General features: G+C 41.7%; 1 protein-coding gene and 3 non-coding genes across 4 annotated transcripts in view; 1 reads left to right on the top strand and 3 right to left on the bottom strand.

Moving 5' to 3' along the window:
- HDAC9 (histone deacetylase 9) overlaps positions 1-18182 on the top strand; it is a 1057517-nt gene that overhangs the window by 163189 nt on the left and 876146 nt on the right. The gene's annotated exons all lie outside the window — the stretch shown is intronic.
- LOC141266315 (U4atac minor spliceosomal RNA) lies at positions 876-1001 on the bottom strand. Its single transcript, XR_012320357.1, has one exon. It is a non-coding gene; the product is annotated as a U4atac minor spliceosomal RNA (small nuclear RNA).
- LOC141266312 (U4atac minor spliceosomal RNA) lies at positions 3327-3453 on the bottom strand. Its single transcript, XR_012320354.1, has one exon. It is a non-coding gene; the product is annotated as a U4atac minor spliceosomal RNA (small nuclear RNA).
- On the bottom strand, positions 14415-14540 carry LOC141266311 (U4atac minor spliceosomal RNA). Its single transcript, XR_012320353.1, has one exon. It is a non-coding gene; the product is annotated as a U4atac minor spliceosomal RNA (small nuclear RNA).

Genomic DNA, 18182 nt, shown 5'->3' with positions numbered 1-18182 from the left:
AATACTAGAGAAGAGAGAGAGAGGATTCAAAAAGACCTAAATAAACTGGAGCAGTGGGCAGCAACCAACAGAATGGTTTTTAACAGGGAAAAATGCAAAGTACTACATCTGGGCAATAAAAATGAAAAAAGCATATACAGAATGGGAGGAATAGAGCTAAGCAACAGTACTTGTGAAAAAGACTTAGGTATACTAATAGATCATAGACTGAACATGAGTCAACAGTGTGATGCAGCAGCAAAAAAGGCAAATACAATTCTGGGATGTATTAACAGAAGCATACAGTCTAGATCACGTGAAGTCATTATCGGTCTTTACTCCTCTTTGGTCAGACCTCATCTGGAATACTGTGTACAGTTTTGGGCACCACATTTTAAAAAAGACATAGACAAACTGGAGCAAGTTCAGAGAAGAGCGACCAGAATGGTGACCGGTCTGCAAACCATGTCCTATGAGGAACGGTTGCAGGATTTGGGAATGTTTAGCTTGCAAAAAAGAAGACTGAGAGGAGACTTAATAGCTGTCTACAAATATGTCAAGGGCTGTCACATTGTAGAAGGAACATCTTTATTCTCATTTGCACAAGGAAAGACTAGAAGCAATGGGATGAAATTGAATGGGAGGAGACACAGATTAGATATTAGAAAAAACTTTTTGACAGTTAGGGTGATTAATGAGTGGAACAGGCTGCCACGAGAGGTGGTGAGTTCCCCTTCAATGGACGTCTTCAAACAGAGGCTGGACAGACATCTGTCTGAGATGATCTAGTGAATCCTGCTTTGAGCAGGGGGTTGGACCAGATGACCCAGGAGGTCCCTTCCAACTCTATCATTCTATGATTCTATGTGTAATGACTTTTAAACCAAAAGAATTAGGAGTCCAAAAATTGCACCTCTCCAGAGCTTTCACCCCAGGGATGCTTCTGTGTTGTTGTGATGTCAGCAATACTAACCTCATTAAGCATTCATTGGTCAGTAGCTCAACCCCAAGAATAGGATGGTTGAATACTGACCCTCATGGCCCATGACTGCCCCATACACATGTCTCTTTTCAGTTAAGGAGAGAAGATTTCAAGTTGTAAATTTTACCCTGCATACTATTCTGCAAATAGTTTGCATATTCATGAGAGACTAATTAACCCTTTAGAGACTTGGCTCTTTCTGTTCTAGAAGATACAGTGAATTTTTCATTTCATCTAATATTTGTTTGAGTAATTTTTGTACATTTAATTCAATTATTTTTTTCTTGTTTAACAAATTCTTCATCAGCAGGATTCTCCTCAGTAAAGACCAAAAGAGTTCTTGCTGCAAATAATACCCAGGATTCTTTGCTGAAACTAATTTGCATGTTGCTTTTGTTGGAGCGTTGCCACGCCCTCTAGTCGGCCACGTCCACTGGAAGGTCTTGTCACTCTTGTAAGTTCAGAGTTGGGAAAAAAAACACATGGTCTCATTCACACTGTGTTACTTTGGTTTTGGGGGCTTTAATTGATTCTCTAAAGCAGATTCTGTCTATATTTTAATTTTGCAGGCATTATTATGTGGCAGAAACATTCTTATTCACGTCTGTAATTGTAAACCAGAATCAGGATTAGAATCTACGCGGAAAAGCTATAGGGCCTGATTCATCATTTGCAGTGTTTTTTTAAAGTTTTGGTTCCAAATCCAAAGAAAAAAATAGTCTTTTATTTCTGTTTTTAAATGTTTTTTTAGCCTCTTTTTCTTGTTTTAGTCTAAAAAATTGCATGTTTTGTAAAATGTCGTAAACATTTCTGTATATAGAATCAGTCTGATCAGCGACTAGAGTATGCTTAGAAAAGTCACAAAATTGATTGCAAAGGTCACAAATGATGAATTAGGTGAAAATATCTCAAAACCCTAATCCCGTACAGTGGAGAATGGGGAAAAAAAAAAAAAAACAGGTAAAACATATAAAATAGACTTCAAAAAAGTTGCAAATGGAAAGATGAATTTAGTTCAAGCAAAGAAAAAACAAAAGCAAAAGACTAAAAACTTGGTAAAAAAATCACAAGTATTTGGTAAAATAGCTAAAAATGCTGTGTCCTCAAGGCGACTTTTTTCCTTATGCAAACTATTTGCTGAAAAGCATTCTGGGAATAGTTAGCAACTTGAAATCTTCTCTCCATAATTTACAATGGGCATGTGTATGGGGCAGTCATGGCCATTCATGATCAGTGATTCAACCATTCTGGGGTTGAATCACTGACCAATGAATGCTTCAGGAGGTAAGTATTGTTGACAACACAGAAGCATCCTTGCGACGAAAGCTGTAATCACCTGTAATTTGCATTTAGTGTTTTTTGGGTAGGTCTTATTTCTGTTTTTGGTTTACTATCACTGATTTGGGAATAATTGTTTTTGCTATATTGTAATGTTTGTAAAGGTAATGGTAAATTTACAGAGCTGAGTAATCTGCCAGAGATGTATCTAGGGTTTCTGGCACCCCGCCTCCCAAACACGTATGTTATTTGCAGACGTAGTCATGTGACGGCGAGCTGCTCTTCCTAATTCTTTCAATGTTCAGTGAAAAACTGAGAACAGCAGGAAGAGAATCTCGTTGTCACGTGACTGTAAGTATGAAAATTGCATATGAGTGAAGTGACTGTGTAATTACTGCTGGAACCAGCAAGCAGAGCTGAATCCTGACCGTGAGTATATTATACACTGTTAGGATTGGCTACAGGGCTTCATTTTATAACTAAAGGCCTCGTCCAGGTTTGAGATGAAAGTGTGCAGTCACTCTAGGTGACTGCAGGCTTCTGAATTCTCACAGTGCATGTACTGCACACTTTTAGGATTCCTCTTGCCAGTGATGAGTGGACGGTCATGTGTGCACAAGTGTGAGATTTGTATACTTCTGACCACATTCTGACTAGACGTATCCAGCCTGGTTCAATTCATACATGTGCTTCCCTCTCCCGTTTCACTAAACCTTCGGTGTCTTCAACTCCACTGGAGCACTTACCACCAATCTTGTTGTGCACCAGCGAGTGACGTCAGCAGTGACATGACCTGATCATGATGCTGAGGTCGCCTGACAGTCAGGGCTTCAACTGTATTCATATCTGAAAGACGGGGCAAGGTGACAGCCGGCTCAGAGAAAGGCAGACTCCCAGACCGGGGGTGAAAAACATGCAGCTACTAGGGAGAAACCTCAGACTAACATATTAGGAGGTATCTGCTATAGCAGAAAGATTAACAATTTTTCTTTACTACAGACCTACCAGTATCAAATCACTAAAGTATCAACTTGTTTGTTTCTCTTAATCTAAAACTACAAATCTTAATTTTAAACTTGAAGAATAGAAGTCCAAAAACTGCACCTCTCTAGAGCTTTCACCCCAGGGATGCTTTTGTGTTGTTTGTGGTGTCAGCAATACTAACCTCATTAAGCATTCATTGGTCAGTAGCTCAACCCCAAGAAAAGGATGGTTGAATACTGACTCTAAATAGCCATGACTGCCCCATACACATGCCTTTTGTAAATTGTGGAGAGACGATTTCAAGTTGCTAACCATTCCCAGAATGCTTTTCAGAAAATAGTTTGTATAAAGAAAAAAGGTGGCCTTGAGGACTCAGCATTTTTGGCAATTTTTCCAAACACTTGTGATTTTTACCAAGCTTTTGGTCTTTTGCTTTTGTTTTTTTGCTCGGGCTAAATTCATCTTTCCATTTGAACCTTTTTTGAAGTCTATTTTATATGTTTACCTGTTTTTGTTTTTTTCCGTTCTCCACTGTAGGGGATTAGGGTTTCAAGATGTTTTTTGCCTAATTCATCATTTGTGACCTTTGCAATCAATTTTGTGACTTTTTGAAACGTACTCTAGTCCCCGACCAGAGTGATTCTATATGCAACAGAAATACTTATGACATTTTGCGAAACATGCAACTATTTGGACTAAAAAAAGAAAGAAACGTAAAAAACGCAAAACCAGTTAAAGACTGAAATAAGATTTTTTTTAACTTTGCACAAAATTCATGAACTGTGTGCGCCATTATAACAAGTTTAGCACAAAAATGGCAGTGAATATATCACAAGACAGAAAAATAAAAATGACTTAAACAACCCCACAAATGATGAATCAGGCCCTATAGTTTTTCTGTGTAGATCCTAATCCTGATTTACAATTATTGACGTGAATAAGAATGTTTCTGCCATATGGTAATGCTTGTAATAGTAAATCATTTATAAAATATACACAGAATCTGTTACAGAGAAACAATTACCAATTATTCTGTGTCCTGGATCCTCTAGAACCAAATTATCACAGTGTAAAGAAAATCATGTCTTCTTTCTCTCAGCAGTAAATCTTCCAATCTTACTTACTCCTCCAAAACCAGGGGAGGAGTCCTGAGGAGATAATTTGCATATTCCCACTGCATTTTGGGGTAAGTGAAGAGTCTCTGCGAGCTCAAAGAACACTGGATTTTGGCTGTTGGAGCTGAAAAGAGGACATCGGTAAACTGTGTGCCTATTGGCGCACGCATTTTGAAGCTTTTTTTTTAAGCCTTTTTCACTGTTTTCAGAACATTAACAATAAGAACATGGAAGAGTCCAGGAGCCATTTGGTTAGCTGCATATCCTGCTACATGTTCACAGACTTGCCAGTGGAAAAGCCAAACTTCACATGCCAGAAATGCAAGCTTGTGTCCCTGTTGGAGGAAAAGTTGCGAAATCTAGAAGAGAGGTTAACTACCTTGAAAATCATTAAGGAAGGTGAAGAGTTCTTAGACAGAGCAGAATTATCTCTTCATGATTCAGAAAGAGAAGAAATTCGAACTGCACCTGACGAAACAGAGGAATGGAAGCATGTGACCCAGAGAAGCCGGAGGATCGAGAGGCAGTCAGCACCCATACTGCTCAGGAACCAGTACCAGGCTCTCACGCAGGAGAACCATGAAGAAATACAGCAAAATAAGACTTTGCCAGCAATGAATAACCTTGTAAGCCCTCAGAATCCTCCTGGATGGAGAAAGAAGAATGTTGTGAAGAAAAAACTGAGAGTGGTGGTCATGGGGGATTCCCTGTTAAGAGGAACAGAGGCCGCTATCTGCAGACCAGACATAACCTCAAGAGAAATGTGCTGTCTTCCAGGAGCAAAAATTAAAGATGTGTCTGACAGGATATCAAGACTCTTCAGACCTACAGATCACTACCCATTCCTGCTAATACATGTGGGGACAAATGACACCGCAGGAAAGGACCTGGAAACCATCTGCAGTGACTTTGAAGACTTAGGCAAGAAAGTGAAAGAATTGGGAGCGCAGGTGGTCTTCTCATCCATCCTCCCAGTGGATGGCCATGGAACAATGAGGTGGAATAAGATTCTACAGGTGAACAACTGGCTACGTCGATGGTGCCGTCAACAAGGATTTGGATTTCTGGATCACGGAATGAATTACCTATACGATGGACTACTTGCTAGAGATGGGGTGCACCTTATGAAGACTGGAAAACGTATTTGGAAGTCGCCTTGCTACACTCATCAGAAGAGCTTTAAACTAGAACAATGTGGGAAGGGAAGCAAAAGGCCAGAAAAAGCCATAAAGCTGACAAATACTATTGAGATCTCTGCTACTGGAAGTGGAAAGGAAGAACAAAGAGAAAACAATTTAAATAATAAAAATATGGGAGGAAGAGAAACCAATCACAAACTAAAATGTTTTTATACAAATGCACAAAGCATGGGCAACAAACAAGGAGAATTGGAACTACTAACTAGAGATGAGCGGTGTTCGACTAGAACTGTTCGCCAATCTCAAATTCGAGCTGTTTTGGGCGGTGTTCGAGTTGTTCGACGAACCCGAACGATTTGCAAAAAATTCGGCTGTTTGAGGTTATGTTCGATAACTGTTCGTGCACCAAAAGCGTGTCCTGCATGTCTGGCGCTATTTAGAGCACCAATCATGCAGGGATTGTCTGCCACTCACTGTAATGCCACAGCCATGGTGGTTGTGGCATTACAGTGATTGCCCAAATCGATGGGAACAGTGCCAACAGTGAAACATGAAAAGCCGGCAATTCAGCAGCGGCATACACCTGTACCCGACAAATTAGAACCGAAAGAATAGAGCTTCACACATAGATTAGATAGATATAAACATGTCAGCCACATATATACGAAGTACAGTGACAATGTTGCTTACTGTACTTGTCATTTAGCGTAAAGGATTTATCAAAAAAAATAATAGTGTTTTCATGCACCGTCTCTTTAAAAAAGCCGGCCGGCAATTCAGCAGCAGTACCCGACAATTTATAACAGACAGAATAGAGCTTCACACATAGATTAGATAGATAGAAACATGTCAGCCACATATATACGAAGTACAGTGACAGTGTTGCTTACTGTACTTGTCATTTAGTGTAAAGGATTTATCAAAAAAAATAATAGTGTTTTCATGCACCGTCTCTTTAAAAAAGCCGGCCGGCAATTCAGCAGCGGTACCCGACAATTTAGAACAGACAGAATAGAGCTTCACACATAGATTAGATAGATAGAAACATGTCAGTCACATATATATGAAGTACAGTGATAGTGTTGGTTACTGTACTTGTCATTTAGTATTAAAATAAAGGATTTATTATTAAAAAAATTGGCGTGGGGTTCCCCTTAATTTTAGGCTCTAGCGGAGGTTAAGCAGACGGCTGGGGCAGATGTTTGAAGCCTGGGAAGGGGGTAATACCCACGGAGCTTCCCAGGCTACTAATATCAGCCCCCAGCTGAATACATAGCCTTTACTAGCTATTAAAATGGGGGACCCCCCCAAAAAAATGACGTGGGGTCCCCCCTAATTTAATAGCTAGCAAAGGCTAGGCAGACAGCTGGGGGCTGATATTAATAGCCCAGGAAGGGAGCTATGAATATTGGCCCCCTCCCAGGCTAGAAACACCAGCCGTCAGCCGCCCCAGAAATGGCGCATTCATAGGATGCGCCAATTCTGGCACTTAGCCTCGCTCTTCCACGCTGCCCTGGTGCGGTGGCAGGGGGTAATAGGGTTGGGGTTGATGTCAGCTTATAATGCCAGCTGACATCAAGCCCAGGTTAGTAATGGAGAGGCGTCTATAAGACACCCCCATTACTAACCCCATAGTCAAAGTTAAAAAAAACACAAACACCCAGAATAAAGTCCTTTAATTGAAATAAAGACACAATCCTTTATTGTTCTAAATTAAACCATACTTACAGTCACGCCCATTCCAGCTGAAGCCAACGATCTCCTGCAATAAAAGAAAAATAATAAAGCAACCTCATCCTTACCTTTCCATGGTTCCCACGACAGCTTCAGCTCTGCTACATCGAGATGACAGGCTGGACCGCAGCAGAACGCTGCCATCCAGCCTCTCATCCCGCAGACACTGAGAAGCGCAGGCTTGCTTGCGCTGCTCAGCGTCTCTCTGTGACGACATCCAGATGAGCCGAGTTCATGTCCAATGAACTCGGCTCACCTCATGCACGTCACTGACAGCGTGGAAAATTCTCACGCTGAAGCGGTGAGTGCAGGAGAATTCTCCCACGCTGTCAGTGACGTGCATAAGGTGAGCTCATGTCCAATGAACTCAGCTCACCTCCTGCACGTCACTGACAGCGTGGGAGAATTCTCCTGCACTCAGCGCTTCAGCGTGAGAATTCTCCCACGCTGAAGCGCTGAGTGCAGGAGAATTTTCCCACGCTGTCAGTGACGTGCATAAGGTGAGCTCATGTCCAATGAACTCAGCTCACCTCCTGCACGTCACTGACAGCGTGGGAGAATTCTCCTGCACTCAGCGCTTCAGTGTGAGAATTCTCCCACGCTGAAGCGCTGAGTGCAGGAGAATTTTCCCACGCTGTCAGTGACGTGCATGAGGTGAGCCGAGTTCATTGGACATTAACTCGGCTCATCTGGATGCCCTCACAGAGAGACACTGTGGAGCGCAAGCAAGCCTGCGCTTCTCAGTGTCTGCGGGATGACAGGCTGGATGGCAGCGTTCTGCTGCGGTCCAGCCTGTCATCTCGATGTAGCAGAGCTGAAGCTGTCATGGGAACCATGGAAAGGTAAGGATGATGTTGCTTTATTATTTTTCTTTTATTTCAGGAGATCGTTGGCTTCAGCTGGAATGGGCGTGATGGTAAGTATGGTTTAATTTAGAACAATAAAGAATTGTGTGTTTATTTCAATTAAAGGACTTTTTTCTGGGTGTTGTGTTTTTTTTAAATACTTTACTAGAAATTCATGGTGGTCATGTCTAATATTGGCGTGACCCCATGAATTTCGGGCTTAGGGCCAGCTGATAATGCCAAGCTGGCCCTAACCCCTTTATTACCCAGTGAGCCACCGCATCAGGGCCCTGGATGAGTTGGGTACAGCGCCAGAAGATGGCGCTTCTATGAACGCGCCATTTTCCGGGGTGGCTGCGGACTGCAATTTGCAGTGGGGGTGGCCCAGAAAGCTTGGGCCTCCCTGCGCTGCGGATTCCAGCCCCCAGCTGCCTAGTTGTACCTGGCTGGACACAAAAACAGGGCGAAGCCCCACGTCAATTTTCTTTAAATTATTTCATGAAATAAGAAAAAAAGGGCTTCCCTATATTGTTGTTTCCGGCCAGGTACAAATAGGCAGCTGGTGGTTGGGGGCAGCCCGTTCCTGCCTGCTGTACCTGGCTGGACACAAATATAGTGCGAAGCCCCACGTCAATTTTTTTTAAATTATTTCATGAATTTCCTGAAATAATTTAAAAAAATTGAAGTGGGGCTTCGCACTATATTTGTGTCCAGCCAGGTACAGCAGGCAGGAACGGGCTGCCCCCATCCACCAGCTGCCTATTTGTACCTGGCCGGACACAACAATATAGGGAAGCCCTTTTTTTCTTAATTATTTCATGAATTTCATGAAATAATTAAAAAAAATTGAAGTGGGGCTTCGCACTATATTTGTGTCCAGCCAGGTACAGCAGGCAGGAACGGGCTGCCCCCAACCACCAGCTGCCTATTTGTACCTGGCCGGACACAACAATATAGGGAAGGCCTTTTTTTCTTAATTATTTCATGAATTTCATGAAATAATTAAAAAAAAAGTACGTGGGGCTTCGCCCTATTTTTGTTTCCAGCCAGGTACAACTAGGCAGCTGGGGGCTGGAATCTGCAGCTCAGGGAGGCCCAAGCTTTCTGGGCCCCCCCCCGCTACAAATTGCAGTCCGCAGCCACCCCGGAAAATGGCGCGTTCATAGAAGCGCCATCTTCTGGCGCTGTACCCAACTCATCCAGGGCCCTGGTGCGGTGGCTCACTGGGTAATAAAGGGGTTAGGGCCAGCTTGGTATTATCAGCTGGCCCCAAGCCCAAAATTCATGGGGTCACGCCAGTATTAGACATGACCGCCATGAATTTCTAGTAAAGTATTTAAAAAAAACACAACACCCAGAATAAAGTCCTTTAATTGAAATAAAGACACAATTCTTTATTGTTCTAAATTAAACCATACTTACCATCACACCCATTCCAGCTGAAGCCAACGATCTCCTGCAATAAAAGAAAAATAATAAACCAACCTCATCCTTACCTTTCCATGGTTCCCAAGACAGCTTCAGCTCTGCTACATCGAGATGACTGGCTGGACCGCAGCAGAACGCTGCCATCCAGTCTGTCATCCTGCAGACACTGAGAAGCGCAGGCATGCTTGCGCTCCTCACTGTCTCGCTGTGACGGCATCCAGATGAGCCGAGGTCATGTCCAATGAACTCGGCTCACCTCATGCACGTCACTGACAGCGTGGGAAAATTCTCACGCTGAAGTGCTGAGTGCAGGAGAATTCTCCCACGCTGTCAGTGATGTGCATGAGGTGAGCTCATGTCCAATGAACTCAGCTCACCTCCTGCACGTCACTGACAGCGTGGGAAAATTCTCCTGCAATCAGCGCTTCAGCGTGAGAATTTTCCCACGCTGTCAGTGACGTGCATGAGGTGAGCCGAGTTCATTGGACATGAACTCGGCTCATCTGGATGTCGTCACAGAGAGACGCTGAGCAGCGCAAGCAAGCCTGCGCTTCTCAGTGTCTGTGGGATGACAGGCTGGATGGCAGCGTTCTGCTGCGGTCCAGCCTGTCATCTCGATGTAGCAGAGCTGAAGCTGTCATGGGAACCATGGAAAGGTAAGGATGATGTTGCTTTATTATTTTTCTTTTATTGCAGGAGATCGTTGGCTTCAGCTGGAATGGGCGTGACGGTAAGTATGGTTTAATTTAGAACAATAAAGGATTGTGTCTTTATTTCAATTAAAGGACTTTATTCTGGGTGTTTGTGTTTTTTTTAACTTTGACTATGGGGTTAGTAATGGGGGTGTCTTATAGACGCCTCTCCATTACTAACCTGGGCTTGATGTCAGCTGGCATTATAAGCTGACATCAACCCCAACCCTATTACCCCCTGCCACCGCACCAGGGCAGCGTGGAAGAGCGAGGCTAAGTGCCAGAATTGGCGCATCCTATGAATGCGCCATTTCTGGGACGGCTGACGGCTGGTGTTTCTAGCCTGGGAGGGGGCCAATATTCATGGCTCCCTTCCTGGGCTATTAATATCAGCCCCCAGCTGTCTGCCTAGCCTTTGCTAGCTATTAAATTAGGGGGGACCCCACGTCATTTTTTTTGGGGGTCCCCCATTTTAATAGCTAGTAAAGGCTATGTATTCAGCTGGGGGCTGATATTAGTAGCCTGGGAAGCTCCGTGGGTATTACCCCCTTCCCAGGCTTCAAACATCTGCCCCAGCCGTCTGCTTAACCTCCGCTAGAGCCTAAAATTAAGGGGAACCCCACGCCAATTTTTTTAATAATAAATCCTTTATTTTAATACTAAATGACAAGTACAGTAACCAACACTATCACTGTACTTCATATATATGTGACTGACATGTTTCTATCTATCTAATCTATGTGTGATGCTCTATCTGTCTGTTCTAAATTGTCGGGTACCGCTGCTGAATTGCCGGCTGGCTTTTTTAAAGAGACAGTGCATGAAAACACTATTATTTTTTTAAATAAATCCTTTACACTAAATGACAAGTACAGTAAGCAACACTATCACTGTACTTATTATATATGTGACTGACATGTTTCTATCTATCTAATCTATGTGTGAAGCTCTATTCTTTCTGTTCTAAATTGTCGGGTACAGATGCTGAATTGCCGGCCGGCTTTTTTAAAGAGACGGTGCATGAAAACACTAATATTTTTTTTAATAAATCCTTTACACTAAATGACAAGTGCAGTAACCAACACTGTCACTGTGCTTCTTATATGTGTGACTGACATGTTTCTATCTATCTAATCTATGTGTGATGCTCTATTCCTTCTTGTCTAAATTGTCGGGTACCGGTGTATGCCGCTGCTGAATTTGCCGGCCGGCTTTTTTAAAGAAAGCGTCTTCTGAGCAGTTTGTCAGCTTTTGGACACCTTTGCAGGTGTTTTCTATGTGTTTCTATGTGTTTTTGTTTGCCTGCCATTGGTTTTAACGGTGTTCGACGGTGTTCGACGAACAGTTCGACGAACAGTTCCTCGAACATCCCGGTGTTCGACGAACCGAACCGAACCCGAACACTACGGGGGTGGCTCAACACTACTACTAACGCAGGAAAAGGAATATGATGTCATTGGAATCACTGAAACTTGGTGGGACGATGCACATGATTGGAATAAAAGGCTAAAAGGATACAACTTATTTGCAAGAAACAGACTTGATAAACGAGGAGGAGGTGTCGCTTTGTATGTTAGAAAAGCGTATATCTGCACAGAGATTGAAGCTTCAGAGACTGGGAGTTCTGTGGAAACTGTTTGGGTAAGAATACAAGGAGAGAACAACGGAAAGGACACCATTGTAGGCATTTACTACAGGCCACCTGGGCAAGCTGAAGATATGGATGAACTCTTTATGTATCAAATGACCAAGTTCTCCAAAAAATATGACGTAGTGGTCATGGGAGATTTCAACTATCCAGACATTTGTTGGGAATCTCTCTCAAGTAAAACTAACAGGTCAAGCAAATTCTTATCCTCTCTTGCTGACAACTTTATCTTCCAAAAGGTAGGGGAGAAAACAAGGGGATCTGCTACTTTGGATCTAATCCTTATAAGCAGGGAGGAAATGGTTGAGGAGGTAAAGGTGGCTGGGACCCTAGGAGGCAGCGATCATGCTATTATAGAATTTTGGATAACTAGAGGAGGAAGACATGTGAAGACTCAAACTTCAAGGTTAGATTTTAGAAAGGCAGATTTTAAGAGACTCAGAAAGAGAATAGGACTGATCCAATGGCTGGATGTCCTTAAGGACAAAAATGTCCAGGGAGGATGGGAAATTTTTAAAAATGAGATTCTCAAAGCACAATCGTTAACAATCCCGAAAAGTAGGAAGAATGGGAAGCATTTAAGGAAACCAGGATGGATGAACACAGAACTTAAACACATGCTAAAAAGAAAGAAAGAAATGTTTATTAAATGGAAAGAGGGAGGCATATCTAAAGAAGATTATAATGCAGTCTGCAGATCCTGTAGGGCACGTATCAGGTTAGCTTAAGCTGACAATGAATTAAGGCTTGCAAGAGATGTCAAAAGCAATAAAAAAGGATTTTGGGGGTATGTCAAAAGTAAAAGAAAAGTCAAAGATGCTATAGGATTTTTACAGGATGAAAATGGAGAAATGGTAAGAGAGGATGTTGAGAAGGCCGAACTTTTTAATTCCTATTTTGCATCTGTTTTCTCTCAGAAAGAAAATGTAACATCAACTGATCTTCACTGACCTTTTAAAGGAATAGAGGAATCTAAGTTATCTGTAAACAGAAAGATTGTGAGGGAATATTTAGCTAGCATAAATAAGTTCAAGTCTCCAGGTCCAGATGAATTACACCCCAGAGTACTGAAGGAGATCGTAGAAGAAATTTTAGAACCACTCTCCATAATCTTTGAAAATTCTTGGAGAACAGGATAAGTCCCAGAAGACTGGAGAAGAGCAAATGTTGTTCCTATCTTCAAAAAGGGGAAGAAGGTGGACCCAGGGAACTATAGGCCAGTGAGTCTGACTTCTATACCAGGAAAGATCTTTGAACAAATTATTAAACAACATGTATGTAAGTACATGGATAAGAATGAAGTGATTAACCAGAGTCAGCATGGGTTTGTAACTAACAAGTCATGTCAGACTAACTTAATTTCCTTCTATGACAGAATCACTGACTGGGTGGATCAGGGAAATGCTGTAGATATAGTATATCTTGACTTCAGCAAAGCATTTGACAAAGTATCTCACACCATCCTTATTGAAAAAATGACCAAGTATGCAATGGACCAGGCAACTGTTAGGTGGATTCATAACTGGCTTAGTGATCGGACTCAAAGGGTGGTTGTAAATGGCTTCACATCCAGCTGGATGAATGTCTCAAGTGGGGTACCACAGGGCTCCGTCCTGGGACCTGTATTGTTCAACATCTTTATCAATGATTTAGATGAAGGAATTGAGGGTAAACTGATTAAATTTGCTGATGACACAAAGCTAGGAGGGATAGCTAATACTAGAGAAGAGAGAGAGAGGATTCAAAAAGACCTAAATAAACTGGAGCAGTGGGCAGCAACCAACAGAATGGTTTTTAACAGGGAAAAATGCAAAGTACTACATCTGGGCAATAAAAATGAAAAAAGCATATACAGAATGGGAGGAATAGAGCTAAGCAACAGTACATGTGAAAAAGACTTAGGTATACTAATAGATCATAGACTGAACATGAGTCAACAGTGTGATGCAGCAGCAAAAAAGGCAAATACAATTCTGGGATGTATTAACAGAAGCATACAGTCTAGATCACGTGAAGTCATTATCGGTCTTTACTCCTCTTTGGTCAGACCTCATCTGGAATACTGTGTACAGTTTTGGGCACCACATTTTAAAAAAGACATAGACAAACTGGAGCAAGTTCAGAGAAAAGCGACCAGAATGGTGACTGGTCTGCAAACCATGTCCTATGAGGAACGGTTGCAGGATTTGGGAATGTTTAGCTTGCAAAAAAGAAGACTGAGAGGAGACTTAATAGCTGTCTACAAATATGTCAAGGGCTGTCACATTGTAGAAGGAACATCTTTATTCTCATTTGCACAAGGAAAGACTAGAAGCAATGGGATGAAACTGAATGGGAGGAGACACAGATTAGATATTAGAAAAAACTTTTTGACAGTTAGGGTGATTAATGAGTGGAACAGGCTGCCACGAGAGGTGGTGAGTTCCCCTTCAATGGACGTCTTCAAACAGAGGCTGGACAGACATCTGTCTGAGATGATCTAGTGAATCCTGCTTTGAGCAGGGGGTTGGACCAGATGACCCAGGAGATCCCTTCCAACTCTACCATTCTATGATTCTATGTGTAATGACTTTTAAACCAAAAGAATTAGGGGTCCAAAAATTGCACCTCTCCAGAGCTTTCACCCCAGGGATGCTTCTGTGTTGTTGTGGTGTCAGCAATACTAACCTCATTAAGCATTCATTGGTCAGTAGCTCAACCCCAAGAGAAGGATGGTTGAATACTGACCCTCATTGCCCATGACTGCCCCATACACATGTCTCTTTTCAGTTAAGGAGAGAAGATTTCAAGTTGTAAATTTTACCCTGCATACTATTCTGCAAATAGTTTGCATATTCATGAGAGAGACTAATTAACCCTTTAGAGACTTGGCTCTTTCTGTTCTAGAAGATACAGTGAATTTTTCATTTCATCTAATATTTGTTTGAGTAATTTTTGTACATTTAATTCAATTATTTTTTTCTTGTTTAACAAATTCCTCATCAGCAGGATTCTCCTCAGTAAAGACCAAAAGAGTTCTTGCTGCAAATAATACCCAGGATTCTTTGCTGAAACTAATTTGCATGTTGCTTTTGTTGGAGCGTTGCCACGCCCTCTAGTCGGCCACGTCCACTGGAAGGTCTTGTCACTCTTGTAGGTTCAGAGTTGGGAAAAAAAACACATGGTCTCATTCACACTGTGTTACTTTGGTTTTGGGGGCTTTAATTGATTCTCTAAAGCAGATTCTGTCTATATTTTAATTTTGCAGGCATTATTATGTGGCAGAAACATTCTTATTCACGTCTGTAATTGTAAACCAGAATCAGGATTAGAATCTACGCGGAAAAGCTATAGGGCCTGATTCATCATTTGCAGTGTTTTTTTAAAGTTTTGGTTCCAAATCCAAAGAAAAAAATAGTCTTTTATTTCTGTTTTTAAATGTTTTTTTAGCCTCTTTTTCTTGTTTTAGTCTAAAAAATTGCATGTTTTGTAAAATGTCGTAAACATTTCTGTACATAGAATCAGTCTGATCAGCGACTAGAGTATGCTTAAAAAAGTCACAAAATTGATTGCAAAGGTCACAAATGATGAATTAGGTGAAAATATCTCAAAACCCTAATCCCGTACAGTGGAGAATGGGGAAAAAAAAAACAAAAACAGGTAAAACATATAAAATAGACTTCAAAAAAGTTGCAAATGGAAAGATGAATTTAGTTCAAGCAAAGAAAAAACAAAAGCAAAAGACTAAAAACTTGGTAAAAAAATCACAAGTATTTGGTAAAATAGCTAAAAATGCTGTGTCCTCAAGGCGACTTTTTTCCTTATGCAAACTATTTGCTGAAAAGCATTCTGGGAATAGTTAACAACTTGAAATCTTCTCTCCATAATTTACTATGGGCATGTGTATGGGGCAGTCATGGACATTCATGGTCAGTATTCAACCATTCTGGGGTTGAATCACTGACCAATAAATGCTTCAGGAGGTAAGTATTGTTGATAACACAGAAACATCCCTGCTGTGAAACCTGTAATCATCTGTAATTTGCATTTAATGTTTTTTGGGTAGGTCTTACTTCTGTTTTTGGTTTACTATCACTGATTTGGGAATAATTGTTTTTGCTATATTGTAATGTTTGTAAAGGTAATGGTAAATTTACAGAGCAGAGTAATCTGCCAGAGATGTATCTAGGGTTTCTGGCACCCCGCCTCCCAAACACGTATGTTATTTGCAGACGTAGTCATGTGACGGCGAGCTGCTCTTCCTAATTCTTTCAATGTTCAGTGAAAAACTGAGAACAGCAGGAAGAGAATCTCGTTGTCACGTGACTGTAAGTATGAAAATTGCATATGAGTGAAGTGACCGTGTGATTACTGCTGGAACCAGCAAGCAGAGCTGAATCCTGACCGTGAGTATATTATACACTGTTAGGATTGGCTACAGGGCTTCATTTTATAACTAAAGGGCTCGTCCAGGTTTGAGATGAAAGTGTGCAGTCACTCTAGGTGACTGCAGGCTTCTGAATTCTCACAGTGCATGTACTGCACACTTTTAGGATTCCTCTTGCCAGTGATGAGTGGACGGTCATGTGAGCACAAGTGTGAGATTTGTATACTTCTGACCACATTCTGACTAGACGTATCCAGCCTGGTTCAATTCATACATGTGCTTCCCTCTCCCGTTTCACTAAACCTTCGGTGTCTTCAACTCCACTGGAGCACTTACCACCAATCTTGTTGTGCACCAGCGAGTGACGTCAGCAGTGACATGACCTGATCATGATGCTGAGGTCGCCCGACAGTTAGGGCTTCAACTGTACTCATGTCTGAAAGACGGCGCAAGGTGACTCCCAGACCGGGGGTGAAAAACATGCAGCTACTAGGGAGAAACCTCAGACTAACATATCAGGAGGTATCTGCTATAGCAGAAAGATTAACAATTTTTCTTTATTATAGACCTACCAGTATCAAATCACTAAAGTATCAACTTGTTTGTTTCTCTTAATCTAAAACTACAAATCTTAATTTTAAACTTTAAGAATAGAAGTCCAAAAATTGCACCTCTCTAGAGCTTTCACCCCAGGGATGCTTTTGTGTTGTTTGTGGTGTCAGCAATACTAACTAGAGATGAGCGTTGTTCTACTCGAACTGTTCGCCAATCTCAAATTCGAGCTGTTTTGGGCGGTGTTCGAGCCGTTCGGCGAACACGAACAATTTGAGAAAAATTCGGCTGTTCGAGGTTATGTTCGATAACTGTTCGTGCACCAAAATCATAACTGGAATTTTTCTCAGTAATGATGAAAATTAATGTTAATACGCAGTTTGAGTGTACAGCGGGGTGGGGGGAGGGGCAGGGGATGGATCTCTGCAGGAACAATGAAGATCTCCATTTTTTTTTCTCTTTCCCGCATTTACAGTGGGGAGGTGCAATCTGTCAGCCTATCAGCAGCGCACACACGGAGCGAAGTGCTTTTTTTCACACAAGCAAGGGCATGTGTCATTGGCAGTGTATGTCACATGTCCTTGCCCTATAAGACCAAGCCATTTTCCCTGTCGCCACCATTTTCTCACTGCTGCAGCTGCGTGTTAGACGGCACCGCTGTTGCTGTGTGCGCTATACCTTGTTAATTTCAAGCCAATTTTCGCACAAATATACAGATAGCTTGGGAGTAGGGAATAGTTGTGATTGCAGTCCTTTTAAGGACTAGGTTACAGCATTTCCTACGACTTTTATCAGGCAGGTCTGTGCTCTTAAATAGATAGGTTGTGGGAGTAAAGACTAATTGTAATTGGAGTCCTTTTCAGGACTAGGTTACATCAGTTCCTATCAGTTTTTGCCAGGCAGGTCTGTGCCAGTGCTGTGCAAGTTTTTTTCACAGCATTTGGCTGAATCTAGCAAAGCTAATCCTTTTTGGCCTATTGCAGAGTGTGTTAGTCAATGGAGTAGCCTATCTGTGTTGCAAGATATACCACCTGTGTATAGAATACCAATTTTTTTTACTGCACCTAGTGAAGTAAAATCTTTTGGGCATAGCATCATTCTATTAGTCCATCTATACTGACCTCCATCAGGTTGCAAACTGAATCTAATTTTTTTCTGCATCTAGCTCTGAAAAAATATTTGGCCTTCTAGCAGTGTGTCGGACTTTCTCTATTAGTCCATCTATACTGACCTCCATCAGGTTGCAAATTCAAAATAATTTTTATCTGCATCTACAGTACCTCTGAAAAAATATTTGGGCTTCTAGCTGTGTGTGGGACTTGTTGTATTAGTCCATCTATACTGACCTCCATCAGGTTGCAAACTGAATATATTTTTTTCTGCATCTACCTCTGAAAAGATATTGGGCTTCTAGCTGTGTGTGGGACTTGTTGTATTAGT

This window comes from Phyllobates terribilis, unplaced genomic scaffold, assembly GCF_046119375.1.
Source record: "Phyllobates terribilis strain yellow unplaced genomic scaffold, ASM4611937v1 Scaffold_4__5_contigs__length_816908805, whole genome shotgun sequence".
NCBI classification, from domain to species: domain Eukaryota; kingdom Metazoa; phylum Chordata; class Amphibia; order Anura; family Dendrobatidae; genus Phyllobates; species Phyllobates terribilis.
The sequence above is the reverse complement of the archived record's forward strand: the minus strand, read 5'-3'. Positions and strand labels throughout refer to the sequence as shown.